This window comes from Theropithecus gelada, chromosome 13, assembly GCF_003255815.1.
Source record: "Theropithecus gelada isolate Dixy chromosome 13, Tgel_1.0, whole genome shotgun sequence".
Taxonomy (NCBI): Eukaryota; Metazoa; Chordata; class Mammalia; order Primates; family Cercopithecidae; genus Theropithecus; species Theropithecus gelada.
Genome location: NC_037681.1, coordinates 102,804,310 through 102,825,844, shown reverse-complemented (window position 1 = coordinate 102,825,844; position 21,535 = coordinate 102,804,310). Strand labels below are relative to the sequence as shown.

The following is a 21,535-nucleotide window of genomic DNA, read 5'->3' as shown; positions in this document are numbered from 1 at the left end:
CCCCAACGACATAGGCAAGAGCAGAGAATACATAAACACACTGACATTTGGATTCAAACAAGTTGAAAATGTTATTTCCAGATGACATATTTTGCCTTAATACAAAGATATCATTGAAAGTCATGTTCAGAGGATGACACTGCTCAGTGTAGCAGACCCCATGGGTTGATGGCAGCTGTTTGACAAGTATTCAACTGTCTCTCTAAGCAGAAGTTATGTCTACTTTGTCTTTTGGAGAATGGTGTTAAAATGGCACCCATGTGTTGTGTTGGGTAGCTGATGATGCTCTTTTTGACTCTGAATATTACCTTTTGCCTCTACTTTTTATCAAGAGTAATGTTTTATAGAAGTGGTGGCAAGATGCCAGCAAATGAAAGAGATATAATGACTAATTTATAAGCAACCTAATAGCTTGACTTACACTTGAGTTTCATTTCTATTGGTAAATGGATGTTAGGCAAAGAACTGATTCATATCCTGATACTTCTTCAGTGTTATCTTTATTGAGTTATCTTGCTCTTCTGGTCTGTTTTATTTACAAAATGAAACAGTACTTACCTCATCTTATTGTGAGGAATATAGACTACATGTATTTAGTATATAAAGTATGTATAAGTATATAGCCTAGCATAATCTCATATTTTAGTTTATATTAAGAAGCTCAGTAAAATCTAATCAATATAGTTATAATAAAATTTTAAATATCCTTATGTGTTTAATCTTTGCTCAGTAAATAATTTTAATTTCATTAATTTGAAAAACATACATAAGTTTTACCATCTTAATCAATTTTAAGCGTACAGGTCAATAGTGTTAAATACATTCATATTTTTGTGGAATCATCTCCATTAATCTGCAGAACTGATTTCATCTTGTAAAAGCTGAACCCTCTATACCCATTGAACATTAACTCCTCACGCCCTCTGATATAGCTTGAATATATGACCCTGCCAAATCTCACATTGAATTGCAATCCCCATTGTTGGACATGTGGACTGGTGGGAGGTCATGGGTCACGGGGGTGGATCCCTCATTTCTTGATGCTGTCCTCACAACAGTGAGTGAGTTAGTTATCAGGAAACCTGTTTTTTTAAAAGTATGTAGGACCTCCCCCACCTTCTCACCATGTAAGACACTCGCTTTCCCCATTGCCTTCTGCTATTATTTTCCTTTTTATTTTCTTTCTTTCTGTTCTTTCTTTCCTTTATATATATTTTGAGATGGAGTTTCTCTCTGTTGTCCAGGCTGGAGTGCAATGGCAAAGTCTTGGCTCACTGAAACCTCTGCCTCCCGGGTTCTAGGGATTCTCCTGCCTCAGCCTCCCAAGTAATTGGGATTACAGGCATATGCCACCATGCCTGGCTAATTGTTTTTTGTGTTTAGTAGAGATGGAGTTTCACAATGTTGGTCAGGCTAGTCTCGAACTCCTGATTCAGGTGATCCACCAGCTTCGGCCTCCCAAAGTACTGGGATTACAGGGGTGAGCCACCGTGCTGGGGCCCTTCTGCCATTATTCAAAGCTTCATGAGGCCTTGGCAGATGCCAGCACCATGCTTCCTGTACAGCAGAACCATGAGCCTTTTTCCTTTATAAAGTACCCAATATCTGGTATTTCTTTATAACAATGTAAGAACGGCCCAGTACACTCTCCTTCCCCAAACTCCTGCCAATCAGTAAACTTTGTCTCTATAAAGCTGACTACTCTTGGTACCTCGAATAAATGGAATTACACAGTTTGTCTTTTAGCTAGATTAAGAAAAATGACCTCAAAGCTTGTTCATGTTACAGCATATTTCAAAATTATTTCCTTCCTCTTTAAGGCTGAAAAATATTTCACGGTATGTCCATACCACAATTTGATTATCCAGTCATCTATTGATGAACATTTGGGTTGTTTCTACCTTTTGGCTATTGTGAATAATGACAATTTCAGTGAGGATTGAAACAATGGCTCCTCACCTGTGTCTGTATCTCTTCAATCAGAAGAAGCAATTAGTAATCAGAGCACTGATACCTGATGTTTGGAGGTTAGGATCCTTATTGTTCACCCTGGCTCCCACAAACCATGTGCAAGCTGCTTCAGGAAGAGCCACACAGCTTCCTACCATGGCTAGGATTGGGGATGAGTAGACACTACCCAATCAAAAACTGAAACTCACCAAAATAAACAATTTACTATGCAAGCCATCCCTTGGAAGTAGTAAGACGTGCACTTCGTATTTTCTTCATATTTATTCAATTCAGAACTTCAAAACAGTGACATCAAACAGATTCTGCCAGTACAGTTGCTGTCTAGGTGGGGAAACACATTTCTCGAGCTTTCCACTCTGCGGTCTTCCCGGAGTCATTTCCTCAGTAACTATTTTGGGAAAAATAAATTTAATAAAAATAAGCAACTTGCATTTTTTCTTCACATTTATTTAATTAATTCATTCATGGATTGAAGGTGTGCCATTTGATAGGCCTCCAGGACACTGAGGCAAATAAGTAATACAGCCTTCTAGTTTCCAGAAGTTTTAAGTCTAATAAGAGAGAAAGATAAGCAAACAACTGCAACACTGTGTGAATAGAACTTTAATTGAATACTGCAAAGGTTGAAGCGACATGCCTTCCTCTTGGGTGTGAGGGGTAGATGTTAGAGAGCAGAAAATATTTCATTTAATGCACTATCTCCTACATATAAGTAATTGGTAAAACAAGGATACCCCTTCTTCTGCCTTTCCACTTGGGCTGCTTTGCCATCTCCAAGATCCTGTAAAGGAAGCAAACACGTATTAAACGTGGGAAACTAGGTAAACCATTAGTTTTTACTTTTAATGTAAAAGTTTTTACATTCTGTTTAATCTCTTTACCTGTCTTTTTCGATAGTCCACTGACTTAAGCTATATCTTTTCTTTTTAATTCTAGTCTTCCTTTCTCATGCTCATGAATTTATTCATCAATTTATTAATTCTATAAACATTTGTTGAGCACCTAGTATGCTCCAAGCACAATGCTAGACATTTTGCTACTATCTGGCAATAGAATGGCAATAAAGACAACTTGAAAATATTCTCTGTACCATGCAGCTTGTAGTCTAGTGAGAAATATAGACATTAAATAAGTAAATCCAAGATGAATGCCATGTTTTACTTTCTGTCTCTGACACAAATCAGACACATGACAAATTAAATGTTTTTATAGGTTCTGTGTTCTAATGGACTCAAAAAATAGGACAAGTATGATTCTCTTTAAAAATTCCATTGAATGCTGCTAATTTTGTACCACCAGCCCATAAATACATTATTATTATTTTTATCCAATTTCTACATCTTGCCTGAGGTGGCACCTTGTCAATTGAGAAAGGCCTTTGCAGCTCAGTTTGCTGTATTCCTCATTCTTCCACAAAGGATGGGCATGTAATCTGTTCAGAACCTCACTGGCTCCTATTCTTATTATCCTGGACCAAATCTCGTTTTATACAAGGCCCAGGAATCAGGCCTTCACTGGAGGCAGCTTTGGAGAGCTTCTGACATCTCTGTTTCACAATGTTCTACATACGCTCAGTTTTTGTCCACTCACCAGGGACAGAAGCAGAACATGGTGCGACATCATGAACGACATTATTTAGCAATGAGTGAGGAGGACACCCCTAGAGAAGTATATAATTTTAAACTGGAAAAAAAAATGATCAAGATCCATGGGTGTGAAGAAAACAGCAGCAGCAGATGTTGTAAAACACAGGTAAGAAAGAAAGGTGACAGCTGAGAATGAATTCATTTTCCTCCAAAGCCTGATGTCCTTACTCAATCATGCCAGATGGAGAAGCAATCTCTAAGACATAAGGTCCTGTTGGTCTCACTGCCCTTATCACAAGAGAACTAGTTAAAAATGCTTTCCCAAAGCAGTATAATGATAAAAGTAAATGCAATGTTTCATTTATTAATCAAGATTAGATTTATCTCACTCATTTGAGACAGCAAGCTGTGATGGAAAATAGCAGACTTTGGGTTACAGAGACATGGCTTTGAATCCTAATTATTTTAATTGCTACCTGAATGACCTTGATGGAATTTTTCTTTCTGAGACTTGGTATTCTCACTTACAAAAGAGTAAGAGCTCACATTGATTGAGGCCTTACCTTAAGCTGGACATTTTGCTAATCAAATTGTTTTATTGTCCCATTTAATTCTTTTAAAAAAATATTTGCCCTATGTACTCTTTGCTGGTTTCTATAAAAGAAAATAGAAGATAATTTAAGGAGTTTAATTAACTTGCAAAAGTCGGCAACCAAATGTAGAAGTTAGGGGACTGAGTGATCCAGGAAGATGTGCCTGAGTTCAAATCCCAGATTCATCATATTAGATTGAACATCTTTTTAAACCTCCTTGTACCACAATTTCTTCATAGATAAAAGCAGGTATTGAAAATAGCTGCATTATATAATGTCTATGGAAGTAGATGTGATAGTATAAGTGTTTTTTTTTTTTTTTTAGTTTCATTCCTAGAATATAACTGTTCAATATATTAATAGTTTTAGTAGTTTATTATTGTTACTATTTTTATATTGAATCAATCAGTGTCTAAGAAATATCTAAATTTAAATCTAGGTCTGTTGCCCTTGAAAGCCCACGCCATACTCACCTACACTGGTGAGTGTTCTTGTTGAGGGTTAAATGCTAGAGTAATTAGTGGAAATCTTGGCAGTTATTAGGTGTGAAATACTTTGATTCCTCCTAGACTCTCTTTATTTTCCCTTCTAGCTGACAAGAGAATAAAATCTTGGATTTGATGAGGGCTGCACATCTCTCTTTTAAGTTTTTCGATAAATTTCTCCAATTTCCATTGTATTCTTCAGGTGTCTGTGTTCTGTTTTGTTTTCCAAACCATTTCCTGGATTTTTTATCCCTATTCTACCTTGTAAATATTGATGATATTCCGGTTTACATACTTGGTACAATTCTCTTCTTTTTGTTTTCTCATACCAATTATATATTAATTGCTCTGTCAAATACACAATAAATATGAACTGAGTACGATACTTTATTCAAAAGGATTATTGAAAATGGTTGGGGGAAGGGACTATTGTCATAGAAAAATGAGGGCTATTGCAGTAGGGAGAACATTAAAACCAGAAAATACGAGTTTATCAAAAGTTAGAAGGGTTTTGTTTTTGTTTTTTTAATGAGAAAGAGTAAACAAAGATCAAAAGAACCAAGTGTGGAAGTGAGATGAACAGTGTCATGATTCAGCAGATAAGGGAGTGCTTTCTTGAGGCCAGCCTATTGTGAGTGACTGTTGAAGATGGGATGTATGTTGTCATAGACTAAGGTTACTAAAAGATAAAGGACTTGGAGGAAACAGAATCTTAAGCAGAGGTTGGTTACCATTTTGTTTAGATTGATCAGTGGGGACAAAGAATTTACTAATACTTTATCTGGCAAAGGATGGGAATTTGGACCAACCTTGTCTGATCTTGTCATAGGTAAATAAGGAAGCATATTTGAGTCTCATCCAAGTCACTTAGTAAGGGTGGTTCTTGTCAGTAAGCCATTTCCAAAAACATAAAAAGTGAAAAGATTTTTTGACCTTCTGTTTTTCAGGATCACAGAGCTCGGGTCAATTTCAACAATGTCTAATTTAAAACATGATTTCCACATATGCCTAAGTATGTCAGAAAGACATGTTAAAAACTTAAGGCAAATTTAACTTAATAGAGTTTAATTGAGTAAAGAATGATTCATAAATCAGACAGCCTCCACAACCAGGATAGATGCACAGCAACTTCGGGGCTGCTACGTGGTCAGACAACATTTATGGACAGAAAAAGGAGCATGATGTATGACGCAGAGAAAATGGAAATGGGGTACAAAAGCAGCCAGACTGGTTACAGTTCAGTGGCTGCTTTTTGAACATGGTTTGAACAGTTGGCTGCCTGTGATTTGACCACTCTGTGATTAGCACAAGGGTAGGTTATAGTCTGTTTATATATCCAGTTGTTAGAGTTCATTATGTATGGAGAGAACTGTTGGCCAAACTTAAAATATGTAAGAGGGCAGCTTTAGGCTAAACTTTATTTAATAGACATCACAACCCTGGAATGACATAAACAGTTCTATTCAACATTTCCAAAATTAAAATCATCTTTACTGATAAAATTTATATTATTTTTGGATTTTTTTTCTTTTCTTAGTGGCACCTAGTTACCTAACATAGAAATGTGAAAATGAAAAGGAAGGAAAAAGGAGAATGGCTTTAGCTAATCCATCCTCTCCTCAGTGTCTCATACAGTCAACCTTCTGTAACTACAGGTTCTATATCCATGGGTTCAGCATTCACAAATTCAACTACAGATTTAAAGTGTCCATGGGGAAACAAACATAAATCCAATATAATTAAAAATAATACAAATAATATATAATAGAGTATAACAACTATTTACATAGCATTTACATGATATTAGGTATTATAAACACAGTAATCTAAAAATCATTTCAAATATACAGTAGGATATACATGGTTCATATACAAACACGATACAAACCTGTAAAAGGGAATTGAATGTTTGTAGATTTGGAAATGGGATTCAGCTTCCTGGAACCAATCCTCCAGACATATTGAGGGAAGACTGTATTTAACATATGAATTATTATAGATGAACAAGGAGATAGGCAAGTAAAAACACACTTTTAAATTGAGCAAGAAGTATGTGGAAACAAATAACTAGAGTATTATAATAGTAGGAAGCTCAGTAATAAACAGACATTTTCTAGAAATATATATTGAGCTGGGCATTTTGTAATTTTTATAAAACCTTTTTTCTTACTGAAAATACAATATATTCTTATCAAATATATTTAATAAAAAAGCATATATACACATAGAAATGTGTAATAAAACAAGATCACTTTACATATGTATTTTGTAACTGCCATTCTTCTAGTTAAGAATGTGTAATGCCTATTTTCCAGTGACATGTAAAATTATTTAGTGGTATCATTTTGAGATTTTGTGCTTTGTTAAAATACAGCCAGAGGGGGCCGGAGCAAGATGGCCGAATAGGAACAGCTCCTCTCCAGCTCCCAGCGTGAGCAACACAGAAGACGGATGATTTCTTTTTTGTTCGTTTTTTTGAGACACAGTCTCACTCTGTCGCCCAGGCTGGAGTGCAGTGGCGTGATCTCGGCTCACCGCAAGCTCCACTTCCCGAGTTCACGCCATTCTCCTGCCTCAGCCTCCTGAGTAGCTGGGACTACAGGTGCCTGCCACCGCACCTGGCTAATTTTTTGTATTTTTAGTAGAGACGGGGTTTCACCGTGGTGTCGATCTCCTGACTTTGTGATCCACCCACCTTGGCTTCCCAAAGTGCTGGGATTACAGGCATGAGCCACCGTGCCGGGCCCAGGATGGGTGATTTCTGCATTTTCAACTAAGGTACCGGGTTCATCTCACTAGGGAGTGCTGGACAATCAGTGCTGGTCAGCTGCTGTAGCCCGACCAGCAAAAGCTGAAGCAGGGCAAGGCATTGCCTCACCTGGGAAGCACAAGGGGGAGGGAAATCCCTTTTCCTAGCCAGGGGAACTGAGACACACAACACCTGGAAAATTGGGTAACTCCCACCCCAGTACTGTGCTTTACCAAGGGTCTTAGCAAATGGCACACCAGGCGATTATATCCCACACCTGGATGGGAGGGTCCCATGCCCGCGGAGCCTCCCTCATTGCTAGCACAGCAGTCTGCAATCTAACGGCAAGGCACCAGGAGGCTGGGGGAGGGGCACCCACCATTGCTGAGACTTAAGTTGGTAAACAAAGCCGCTGGGGAGCTCGAACTGAGTGGAGTCCACAGAAGCTCAAGGAGGCCTGCCTGTCTCTGTAGACTCCACCTCTGGGTACAGGGTACAGCTAAACAAACAAACAAACAAAAACAGCAGAAACCTCTGCAGATGCAAACAACCCTGTCTGACAGCTTTGAAGAGAGCAGTGGATCTCCCAGCATGGAGGCTGAGATCTGAGAACAGACAGACTGCCTGCTCAAGAATATTCAACATTCTTAAAGAAAAGAATTTTCAACCCAGAATTTCATATCCAGCCAAACTAAGTTTCATAAGTGAAGGAGAAATAAAATCCTTTACAGATAAGCAAATGCTTAGATTTTGTCACCATCAGGCCTGTCTTACAAGAGACCCTAAAGGAAGCACTAAACATGGAAAGGAACAACTGGTACCAGCCATTGCAAAAACATGCCAAAATGTAAAGACCTTCAATGTTAGGAAGAAACTGCATCAACTAACGAGCAAAATAACCATTTATTATCATAATGACAGGATCACGTTCACACATAACAATATTAACCTTAAATGTAAATGGACTAAATGGTCCAATTAAAAGACACAGAATGGCAAATTGGATAAAGAGTCAACACCCATCTCACATGCAGAGACACACATAGGCACAAAATAAAGGGATGGAGGAAGATCTACCAAGCAAATGGAAAACAAAAAAAACAGGGGTTACAATCCTACTCTCTGAGAAAACAGACTTTAAACCATCAAAGATCAAAAGAGACAAAGAAGGCCATTACATAATGGTAAAGGGATCAATTCAACAGAAAGAGCTAACTATCCTAAATATATATGCACACAATACAGGAGCATGCAGATTCATAAAGCAAGTCCTTAGAGACTTACAAAGAGACTTAGATTCCCATATAATAATAATGGGAGACTTTAACACCCCACTGTCAGCATTAGACAGATCAATGAGACAAAAAGTTAACAAGAATATCCAGGAATTGAAGTCAACTCTGCACCAAGCAGACCTAATAAACATCTACAGAACCCTCCACCCCAAATCAACAGAATATACAATCTTCTTAGTACCACATCGCACTTACTCCAAAATTGACCACATAATTGGAAATAAAGCCCTCCTCAGCAAATGTACAAGAACAGAAATTATAACAAATTGTCTCTCAGACCACAGTGCAATCAAACTAGAACTCAGGACTAAGAAACTCAATCAAAACTGCTCAAGTACATGGAAACTGAGCAACCTGCTCCTGAATGACTACTGGATACATAACAAAATGAAGGCAGAAATAAAGATGTTCTTTGAAACCAATGAGAACAAAGATACAACATACCAGAATCTCTGGGACATTTAAAGCAGTGTGTCGAGGGAAATTTATAGCACTAAATGCCCACAAGAGAAAGCTGGAAAGATAAAAAATTGACACTCTAACATCACAATTAAAAGAACTAGAGAAGCAAGAGCAAACACATTCAAGAGCTAGCAGAAGGCAAAAAATAACTAAGATCAGAGCAGAACTGAAGGAGATAGAGACACAAAATCCCTCCAAAAAATCAATGAATCCAGGAGTTGGTTTTTTGAAAAGATCAACAAAATTGATAGACCACTAGCAAGACTAATAAAGAAGAAAAAAGAGAAGAATCAAATAGATGCAATAAAAAATGATAAAGGGGATATCACCACCGACCCCACAGAAATACAAACTACCATCAGAGAATACTATAAATGCCTCTATGCAAATAAACTAGAAAATCTAGAAGAAACGGATAATTTCCTGGACACTTACACTCTCCCAAGACTAAATCAGGAAGAAGTCGAATCCCTGAATAGACCAATAGCAGGCTCTGCAATTGAGGCAATAATTAATAGCCTACCAACCAAAAAAAGTCCAGGACCAGATGGATTCACAGCTGAATTCTACCAGAGGTACAAGGAGGAGCTGGTACCATTCCTTCTGAAACTATTCCAATCAATAGAAAAAGAGGGAATCCTCCCTAACTCATTTTGTGAGGCCAACATCATCCTGATACCAAAGCCTGGCAGAGACACAACAAATAAAGAGAATTTTAGACCAATATCCCTGATGAACATCGATGCAAAAATCCTCAATAAAATACTGGCAAACCGGATCCAGCAGCACATCAAAAAGCTTATCCACCGTGATCAAGTGGGCTTCATCCTTGGGATGCAAGGCTGGTTCAACATACACAAATCAATAAATGTAATCCAGCATACAAACAGAACCAAAGACAAAATCCACATGATTATCTCAATAGATGCAGAAAAGGCCTTTAACAAAATTCAACAGCCCTTCATGCTAAAACCTCTCAATAAACTAGGCATTGATGGAACGTATCTCAAAATAATAAGAGCTATTTATAACAAACCCACAGCCAATATCATACTGAATGGGCAAAAACTGGAAGCATTCCCTTTGAAAACTGGCACAAGACAGGGATGCCCTCTCTCACCACTCCTATTCAACATAGTGTTGGAAGTTCCAGCTAGGGCAATCAGGCAAGAGAAGGAAATAAAGGATATTCAGTTAGGAAAAGAAGAAGTCAAATTGTCCCTGTTTGTAGATGACATGATTGTATATTTACAAAACCCCATCGTCTCAGCCCAAAATCTCCTTAAGCTGATAAGAAACTTCAGCAAAGTCTCAGGATACAAAATTAATGTGCAAAAATCACAAGCATTCTTATACACCAGTAACAGACAAACAGAGAGCCAAATCATGAATGAACTTCCATTCACAATTGCTTCAAAAGGAACAAAATACCTAGGAATCCAACTGACAAGGGATGTAAAGGACCTCTTCAAGGAGAACTACAAACCACTGCTCAGTGAAATCAAAGAGGACACAAACAAATGGAAGAACATACCATGCTCATGGATAGGAAGAATCAATATTGTGAAAATGACCATACTGCCCAAGGTAATTTATAGATTCAATGCCATCCCCATCAAGCTACCAATGAGTTTTTTCACAGAATTGGAAAAAACTGCTTTACAGTTCACACAGAACCAAAAAAGAGCCCGCATTGCCAAGACAATCCTAAGTCAAAAGAACAAAGCTGGAGGCATCACACTACCTGACATCAAACTATACTACAAGGCTACAGTAACCAAAACAGCATGGTACTGGTACCAAAACAGAGATATAGACCAATGGAACAGAACAGAGTCCTCAGAAATAATACCACACATGTACAGCCATCTGATCTTTGACAAACCTGAGAAAAACAAGAAATGGGGAAAGGATTCCCTAGTTAATAAATGGTGCTGGGAAAATTGGCTAGCCATAAGTAGAAAGCTGAAACTGGATCGTCTCCTTATTCCTTATACGAAAATTAATTCAAGATGGATTAGAGACTTAAATGTTAGACCTAATACCATAAAAACCCTAGAAGAAAACCTAGGTAATACCATTCAGGACATTGGCATGGGCAAGGACTTCATGTCTAAAACACCAAAAGCAATGGCAACAAAAACCAAAATTGACAAATGGGATCTAATTAAACTAAAGAGCTTCTGCACAGCAAAAGAAACTACCATCAGAGTGAACAGGCAACCTACAGAATGGGAGAAAATTTTTGCAATCTACTCATCAGACAAAGGGCTAATATCCAGAACCTACAAAGAACTCAAACAAATTTACAAGAAAAAAACAAACAACCCCATCAGAAAGTGGGCAAGGGATATGAACAGACATTTCTCAAAAGAAGACATGCATACAGCCAACAGACACATGAAAAAGTGCTCGCCATCACTGGCCATCAGAGAAATGGAAATCAAAACCACAATGAGATAGCATCTCACACCACTTAGAATGGCAATCATTAAAAAGTCAGGAAACAACAGCTGCTGGAGAGGATGTGGAGAAATAGGAACACTTTTACACTGTTGGTGGGATTGTAAACTAGTTCAACCATTATGGAAAACAGCATGGCGATTCCTCAAGGATCTAGAACTAGAAGTACCATATGACCCAGCCATCCCATTACTGGGTATATACCCAAAGGATTATAAATCATGCTGCTATAAAGACACATGCACATGTATGTTCATTGCGGCACTATTCACAATAACAAAGATTTGGAATCAACCCAAATGTCCATCAGTGACAGACTGGATTAAGAAAATGTGGCATATATACACCATGGAATACTATGCAGTCATAAAAAAGGATGAGTTTGTGTCCTTTATAGGGACATGGATGCAGCTGGAAACCATCATTCTCAGCAAACTATCACAAGAACAGAAAACCAAACACCGCATGTTCTCACTCATAGATGGGAACTGAAAAATGAGATCACCTGGACTCAGGAAGGGGAACATCACACACCAGGGCCTATTATGGGGAGGGGGGAGGGATTTCATTGGGAGTTATACCTGATGTAAATGACGAGTTGATGGGTACTGACGAGTTGATGGGTGCAGCACACCAACATGGCACAAGTATACATATGTAACAAGTCTGAACGTTATGCACATGTACCCTAGAACTTAAAGTAGTATGATAAAAATAAAATAAAAATAAAATACAGCCAACTAATCAGTATTCTTTTTCACTGGATGTCAGTGTCATTTCCAGTTGTTTTATGTAAATATTTGTATAAATATATATTTTTTCTGGAGGATAAATTCTTAGAATCAAAAGAAATAATCACTTTACCAATAGTAAAGTCAAATTGTCTTATAGGAAATGACTAGCACCTTGCATTGTTCAGGAAAAAGATTAAATTGTCTGTTTCCTTTCACAGTCATCTATAAGTATTGTACTTACAAATATATAATTAATTGGGTGGGTACTATACATTTATTTGCCTTGCAAGTTTGAGCCTTTTCTCATCCGTATTGACCATCTGTATTTCAATGTCGTGACGTGATCCACATTCTCACATAAATGTACCTTATATAGGTGGTTACGTATATAATTTCCTACAAAGCCAAATTTTAAATCCTAATTCAAGACTCTTGCCCTAGCTAGGACTTCCAGTACTATGTTGAATAGGAGTAGTGAAAGTGAGCATTCTTGTCTTGTTCCAGTTCTTAAGGGAAATGCTTTCAACTTTTTCTCATTCAGTATGATGTTGGCTGTGGGTATGTTATATATGGGTTTCACTACTTTGAGGTATGTTCCCTCTGAGTAATTTGTTAACAGCTTTTATAAAGGGATGCTGAATTTCATCAAATGCTTTTTCTGCATCTATTGAAATGATCTGTGTTTTTAAAAATATTCTATTTATATTGTGCATCACATTTATTGATTTGTATATGTTGAAACATCCTTGCGTCCATGGAATAAAACCCATTTGTGGCATATTCTTTTTGATGTGCTGTTGGATTTTGTTTCCTGTATTCTGTTGAGGATATTAACCTATAGTTTGCTTTTTGTTGTTGCTTTCTTGCCTGATTAGAGTAATATCAGCTTCATAGAATGAGTTCAGGATGAATCTCTCCTCATTATTTTTGAACAGCTTCAGTAGGATTGGTATCAGTTTGTCTTTGTACACGGTTAAAATGCAGCTATGAATCTGCCTTAAACCTCGGCTGTTTTTCTGGGCATGGAGGGGCAAGTTTTTTATTGCTGATTAAATTTTATGACTAATTATTGGTTTGTTCCTGACTTCTCTTTCTTCCTGGTTTTATCTTGGGAGGTTGTATGTTTCCAGGAATTTATCCATTTCCTCCAGGTTTTCTACTTTTTGTCCATAGAGAAGCACATAGAAATATCTGATCTTTTGTGTTACTGTGGTATCAGTTGTAATGTCATCATTATCATTTCTGAATGTGCTTATTTGAATTTTCTGTTTACCTTTTCATATTGTGTTCTGAGAATTATTTATACATTCTGGACAGTCTGTGTCTTTTTTCACTTTTCTTAGCAGTGTTTTTTGCAGAATAAAGGTTATTTTAATTAATTTATTTATTTTGAGATGGAGTCTTGCTCTGTCACCCAGGTTGGAGTGCAGTGGCGTGATCTTGGCTCGCTGCAACCTCCACCTCCTGGGTTCAAGTGATTCTCCTGCCTCAGCCTCCTGAGTAGCTGGGATTACAGGCGCCCGCCACCACACACACACCTAACTTTTGCATTTTTAGTAGAGATGGGGTTTCACCTTGTTGGACAGGCTGGTCTGGAGTTCCTGCCTCGTGATCCACCCGCCCTGGCCTCCCAAAGTGCTGGGATTACAAGCGTGAGCCATAGCACCTGACTTTTTTATTTATTTATTTTAAAGGAAGAAATTGAGGCAGCAATAAATAGCCTACTAATTTTAAAAAGCCCAGGACTAGATGGACTTTTTTTAGTTGACGGGCTATTATTCTTCTTTGTACCTCTACTAGAGGTGCAAAGAAGAGCTGGCACTATTTCTACTGAAACTATTCCAAAAATTTAAAAGCAGGGACTCCTCCATAACTCATTTTATGAGACCAGCATTATCCTGACATCAAAACCTGGCAGATATACAACACCAAAGATGAAAACTTCAGGCCATTATCCCTGAGGAACATCAATGCAAAAATCTTCAATACAATACTGGCAACCTGAATCCAGCAGCACATTAAAAAGCTTATCCACCACAATGAAGTTGGCTGTATCCCCAAAATGCAAGAAGGTTTAACATATACAGATCAATCAATGTAATTCATCACATAAACAGAGAACTAAAGACAAAAACCACATGATTATCTCAATAGATGCAGAAAAGGTCTTCAATGAAATTCAACATCTCTTCATGTTAAAGCTCTCAATAAACTAGATATTGGAGGAATGTACTTCAAAATAATAAGAGCCATATATGACAAACCCACAACCAACATCATACTAAATGGGCAAAAGCCAAAAGTATTCCCCTTGAAAACCAGCACAAGATAAAGATGCCCTCTCTCACCACTCCTGTTCAACACAGTATTGGAAGTTATGGCCAGGACAATCAGGCAAGAGAAATAAAAGGTATTAAAATTGGAAGAGAATAAGTCAAATTATCTTTGTTTGCAGATGACATGACTCTATAGCTAGAAAACCTCATTGTCTCAGCTCAAAGGCTTCTTAAGCTGATAAGCAACTTCAGCCCAGTCTCAGGATACAAAATCAATGTATAAAATTTTCTAGCATTTATATACACCAAAAACAAGCAAGCAGAGATGCAAATCATGAATGAACTCCAATTCACATTTGCTACAAAAAGAATAAAATGCTAGGAATACAGCTAACAAGGGACGTGAAGGAACTCTTCAAAAAGAACTATAAACCACTGCTCAAGGAAATCAGAACACAAACAAATGGAAAAACATTTCATGTTCATGGATAGGAAGAAATGATATATTGAAAATGGCCATACTGCCCAAAGCAATTTATACATTCAATAGTATTGCCATTAAACTACCTTTGACATTCTTCACAGAATTAGAATAAACTATTTTAAAATTCATGTGGAACCATAAGAGAGCCTATATAGCCAAGACAATCCTAAGCAAAAAGAATAAAGCTAGAGACATCATGCTACCTGACTTCAAACTATACTACAAGGCTATAGTAACCAAAACAGCCTGATACTGGTACAAAAACATAGACTAACGGAACAGAATAGAGAACTCAGAAATAAGACTGAACACCTACATCCATCTGATCTTCAACAAACCTGACAAACAATGGGGAAAGGATTCCCTATTCAATAAAAGGTGCTGGGAGAACTGGCTAGCCACATGCAAATGATTGAAACTGGATTCCTTCCTTACATCTCATACAAAAATTAACTCAAGATGGATTAAGAACTTAAATGCGGAACCTAAAACTGTAAAAACCCTAGAAGAAAATCTAGGCAATACCATTCAAGACATAGGCACGGGCAAAGATTTCATGATGAAAATGCCAAAAACAATTGCAACAAAAGCCAAAATTGACAAAAGGGATCTAATTAAGCCAAAGAGCTTCTGTACAGCAAAAGAAACTATAATCAGACAACCTACACAATGGGAGAAACATTGTGCAATCTTTTCATCTGACAAAGGTCTAATATCTGAGTCTACAAGAAACTTAAGTTTACCAGAAAAAAGCAAACCACATTAAAAAGACAACAAAGGACATGAACAGACACTTCTCAAAAGAAGACTTTCATGTTGCTAACAAACATATGAAAAAAAACTCAACATCACTGATCATTAGAAAAATGCAAATCAAAATCACATTCAGATATACTATCTCAGGCCAGTCATAATGACAATTATTAAAAAGTCTGGAAACAACGGATGCTGGCAACTTTGCAGATAAAAGGAAATGCTTTTACACTGTTGGTGGGAGTGTAAATTTGTTCAAGCATTGTGGAAGACATTGTGAAAATTCCTCAAAGATCTAGAAGCACAAATACCATTTGACCCAGCCATCCCATTTCTGGGTATATACCCAAAGAAATATAAATCATTCTATTGTAAAAACACATCCACACGTATATTCATTGCAGCGCTATTCACAATAGCAAAGATATCAAATCAACCTGAATGCCCTTCAGTTATAGACTAGATAAAGAAAATGTGGGACCTATACACCATGGAGTACTGTGCAGCCATAAAAAGAACGAGATCATGTCCTGTGCAGAGACATGGATAGAGTTGGAAGCCATTATCCTCAGCAAACTAACACAGGAACAGAAAACTAAACACCGCATGTTTCTACTTACAAGTGGGAGCTGAATGATGAGAACACATGGACACATTGTGGGGATCAACACACAGTGGGGCATGTCAGAGTGTGGGGGCTGAGAGGGAGAGCATCAGGAAGAATAGCTAATGGATCCTGGAGTTAATACCTAGGTGATGGGTTTGATCTGTGCAGCAAACCACCATGACACACGTTTACCTAGGTAACAAACCTGCACATCCTACACATGTACCCCAGACTTAAAAGTTGAAGAAAAAACATAGTGTATGTGACCTAAGCCTTGGTAATGAATTCTTAAGACATGACACCAAAAGCAATCAATCAAAGGTAAATTTTCTTTCTTTTTAGAGTCAACTTTTTATTTAATTGACACCTTGTATTGCTTATTGGTTGCAATATTATTTAGTTCTACTTCAATCTTTCTTTTTTCTTCCAGGTATGAGTTTGGTTTGTTCTTGAGGAACAGGAATACTTCATAATTTGAACTACAAAGTAAACTCATTATATGATAATACATTTATTGAAATATCTTAAAGCCTTTTACATTATTTTTCTTAATTTTTCAAGTTTTATTTTTAATTGATAAAAGTTGCACATATTCATGAAGTACAATGAGATGGTTCTATAAATGTACAGATTGTGGATTAACATATACCTTGTCTCAAATACTGTTTTGTGGTGAGAACATTTAAAATTCATTCCTTTAGTTGTTTTAAAATACACAATATAGTAGGCCCCCCTCATTCACAGGGCATAACTCAGAAGACCCCCAGTGGATGGCTGAAACCTCCAATAATACCAAACTGTACATATACCGTATGCCTTTTTTTGTATAAATAAATACATATAGTAAACTTTAACCTTTTTCCTTAAAGGACAAACTTTGTGGCTTTTCTTTGGCATATCTGAAATGCCATGATCACTACTCTTGCACTTTGGAGCTCTAAGTGTTACTTGAACTATAATATCACAATGAGTGGTCTGATAATCCAGACAGCTACTAAGTGACTAATGGGTGAGCAGCATATTTAGCATGGATATGCTGGATAAAATGATGATTCATGTCCTCAGCAAGAGAGTGGAATGAGATTTCATTATGCTGCTCAGTACATCCTGTAATTCAAAACTTATGGATTGTGTCTGAATTTTTGTTTAATATTTTTTAACCATGGTTGACCATGAATAACAGAAACCAAGGAAAGTGAAACCACACATAAATGGGCACTACTGTACATTATTTTTAACTATATATACCATGCTGTGCAATAGATCACCAGAACCTAATTCTTCCACTCTAACTGAGCTTATGTAGCCTTAGTGTTTCCTCTAGCCATGACCTCCTATTTTCCCAGCCTTGAGTAACAACTATTCTACTCTTTTCTTCTGTGAGTTCGTTTTTTTTTTTTTTTTTTTTTTTTATTTTGCACATGTAAGTGAGATCAAGTGGTATTTGTCTTTCTGTGCCTAGCTTATTTTATGCAGTGTTATATATGCTAGTTTCATCCATGTTGTTGAAAATGACAGAATTTCCTGTACTTTTAGGACTGAATGGTATTTCATTGTGTCTAAATACCACATTTTTTAATCCATTCCTCAATTGATGCACACTTCAGTTGTTTCCATATATTTGCTGCTAGGAATAATGCTTCAAAGAGTATGGAAGTACAAACATATTTTTTGACATACAGATTTTAATTCTTTGCATACACAGAAATTAAATCATGTATCATATAGTAAATCAATTTTTAGTTTGAGAAACCTTCATACTCTTTTCCAAAATGGCTATATTAATTTCCACAAACAGTATATAAGGTTTTCCTTTTCTTTACATCCTTGCCAATACTTGCTGTTTTTCATGTGTTTGACAACAGCCAACCTAATAGCTGGGAAGTAATATCTCATTGTGCTTTTATTTGCATTTCTCTGACAAGAGATGTTTACTGTTTTTTTCATTTATCTGTTGGTTATTTTATGTCATCTTCTGAGGGTCTATTCGATATCTTTACTCAATTTAAATAGTGATTTACTTTTTATTGAGTAACTTGGGTTTCTTTTATCTTTTGAATATTAGTCTCTTATTCAAGGTATGATTTCTAAAATTATTTTCTACCTATCTGTAGGTTTTAAGTATCTCTTCACTCAGTTATATCCTCTATTGTGAGAAAGTTCTCTGGTTTGATGCACTCGCATTTGTCTATTTTTGCTTTGGTTGTCTGTGGTTTTGGGGTTATGTATAAAAAGTCACTACCCAAACCAATGTCATGGAGTTTTGTATGGTATGTTTTCTTCTAGTACTTTTACAGTTTCAGATCTTACATTTATACATTTAATTCATTTTAACTGATTCATATATAAAGGGTAAGAGTCCATTTTCACTCTCTGGGTGTGGATATCCAGTTTTCCCAGTATCATTTATTGAAGAGATTGTGTTTTCTTGGCTTGTCAAAAATCAGTTGAGCACAGATGTGTATGTATGTTTCTGGGAACTCTGGTTAGTCAATGTGTCTTTATGCCAGTACCATTGCTATTTTAATTATAGTTTTGTAATTTAGTAGTATGATGTCTTCAGCTTTGTTCTTTTTGGCTAAGAATGGTTTGACTACTCAGTGTCTTTTGTGGTTCCATACAGATTTTAGGATTTTTTCATTTCTGTGAAGAATGACATTAGTCATTTTATAGAATTGCATTAAATCTGTTCTTTACTTTGGGTATTATAGTAGGGTCATTTTTACAATATTAATTTTTTCCAATCCATGAACATGGGATGTCTTTTCTTTTTTGTGTGTCCTTTTTTTTTCTTTCTCTTTTTTTAAACAAATGTTTTACAATTTTTATTGTAGAGTTCTTTCCTTTGTTAAACTCATTCCTAGGTTTTTTTTGTAGCTATTGTAAATGGAATTGCTTTTTTATTTCCCTGTAGCTATTTTGTTGTTGGTATGTGGAAACACCTAATTTTGTAGCCTGCTATTATACCACATTTGTTTATTACTTTTGAGGTTTCTGGTGATATCTTTAGGTTTTTCTACATATGAGATTATGCCATCTGCAAAGTTCACTTTGTCCTTTCCAATTTGAGTGCTCTTTATTTTTTGCTTGCCTAATAGCTCTGAACCGTGCTTTCAGTACTATGTTGAATAAAAGTGTTAAAAATGGAAATCTTTGTTTTGTTCCAACTCTTAGAGGAAGCTTTCAAAGTTTCCCTATTTAGTATAATATTAGCCATGGGTTTGTCATAAGTGGCCTTCATAGTTTTGAATATATTTTTTTGTGTACCCAATATATTGACAGTTTTTATTATGGAGGGTTTTTGAACTTTATCAAATGCTTTTTTGGCATTAATTGAAATGATAATATGGGTTTTTTTTTTTATTCTGTAGATTTGATATATCCTATTTGTTTAATTTATTTTAAATTTTCAATATATTTAGTGGTTATAAATGCAAGTTTCTTACATGCATATATTGTGTAGTGGTGAAGTCTGAGATTTTGGTGCACCCATCACCTGAATATTGAACATTCTACCCAGTAGGTAATTTTTCATTGCTACTTTCCTCTTACCCTCCCACCTTTTGTAGTCTCCAGTGTTCATTATTTCATTCCGTATGTCCATGTGTACCTATTGCTTAGCACCTACTTAAAAGTGAGAATATGCAGGCTGGGTGCAATTGTTCATGCCTGTAATCTTGCCACTTTGGGAGGCCAAGGCAGGTGGATAAGTTGAGCTCAGGAGTTCGAGACCAGTCAAGACAACATGGCAAAACTCTGTCTTCACCAAAAATCCAAAAAAAAAATAAAACAAAAAAACAACAAAAAAAAACAACCAGGTGTGGTAGCACACTCCTGCGGTCCCAGCTACTCAGGAGGCTGAAGTGGAAAGATTGCTTGAGCTCAGGAGGTGGAGGCTGCAGTGAATCAAGATCATGCCACTGCACTCAAGCCTGGGTGACAGTGAGACCCTGTCTCAACAAAAAAATTAAAAAAAATAAAATTGAGAATATGTGGCATTTCACTTTGTTTCTGAGTGATTTTAGGATAAAAATCACTAAATTTTATTAGGATAAAAAATCAGCCATAAAATCATCTGGTCCTGGGGTTTTCTTTGATGGGAGACACTTAATTTCTGATTCAATATTCTTGCTTGTTATTATCCTGTTCAGATTTCCAAAGTATTCATGATTTAATCTTGGTAGGTTACATATTTCTAGGAATTTATCCATTTTTTCTAGGTTTTTCAATTTGTTGACCCAATTGTTCCTAGTAATTTCTTATGATTCTTTGTATTTCTGCTAAGGATTAGTCTGCTAAGGGTTCGTCAACTTTGTTCAGCTTTTCAAAAAACCATCTTTCAGTTTGTTGATCTTTTTCAGATTTTTTCGTTGTCCTTATTTTACTTACTTCTACTCTGAACTTTATTTTTTCTGCTAGCTTTTGATTTACAGTTGACCCTCAAACAGCATGGGGTTGAATTGCATGGATGCACTAATTTACAGAATATTTCAGCCAAATGCAGATGAAAAATACAGTATTTGTGGAATGTAAAACCTGTGTATACAGAGGACAACATTTTGTAACCAAGGGTTCTGCAGGTCTGACTGTGGGATTGGATTATGCAGATTTTGGTATACATAGAGGGCCCTGGAACCTATCCTATCTGTATATCGAGGGATTATTGTAGTTGGCTTTTTTTCCTTTTCCCTAGTTTCTTGAGGTATAATATTAGGTTGCTTATTTTAGATATTTCTTTTTTTCTTATTAAAGGCTTTTAGTGCTATGAATTTTCCTCCTAGAACTGCTTTGCTGCCTCCCATATATTTTGGTAAATTGTGTTTCCATTTTCATTTGTCTCAAAGTATGTTCAGCATTTCTCTCAATTTCTTCTTTGACTCAATAATTGTTCAGGAGCATATTGTTGAATTTGTTTATTTTCCATGATTCTTTCTGTGATTGAATTCTTGTTTTATACCATTGTGGTCAGAAAAAAAAAAAAAAATACTTGACATAACTTCAATTTTTAAAAATGTGTAAAAACTTTTTTTTCCCTAACATATAATCTATCCTGGGGAATATTCCTTCTGAACTAGGA

General features: G+C 36.4%; 1 pseudogene; it reads left to right on the top strand.

The window, feature by feature from the left end:
- The first annotated feature begins 3,679 nt into the window (after positions 1 to 3,679).
- The window catches only part of LOC112604517, a 44,183-nt pseudogene continuing 26,327 nt past the window's right edge, over positions 3,680 to 21,535 (top strand).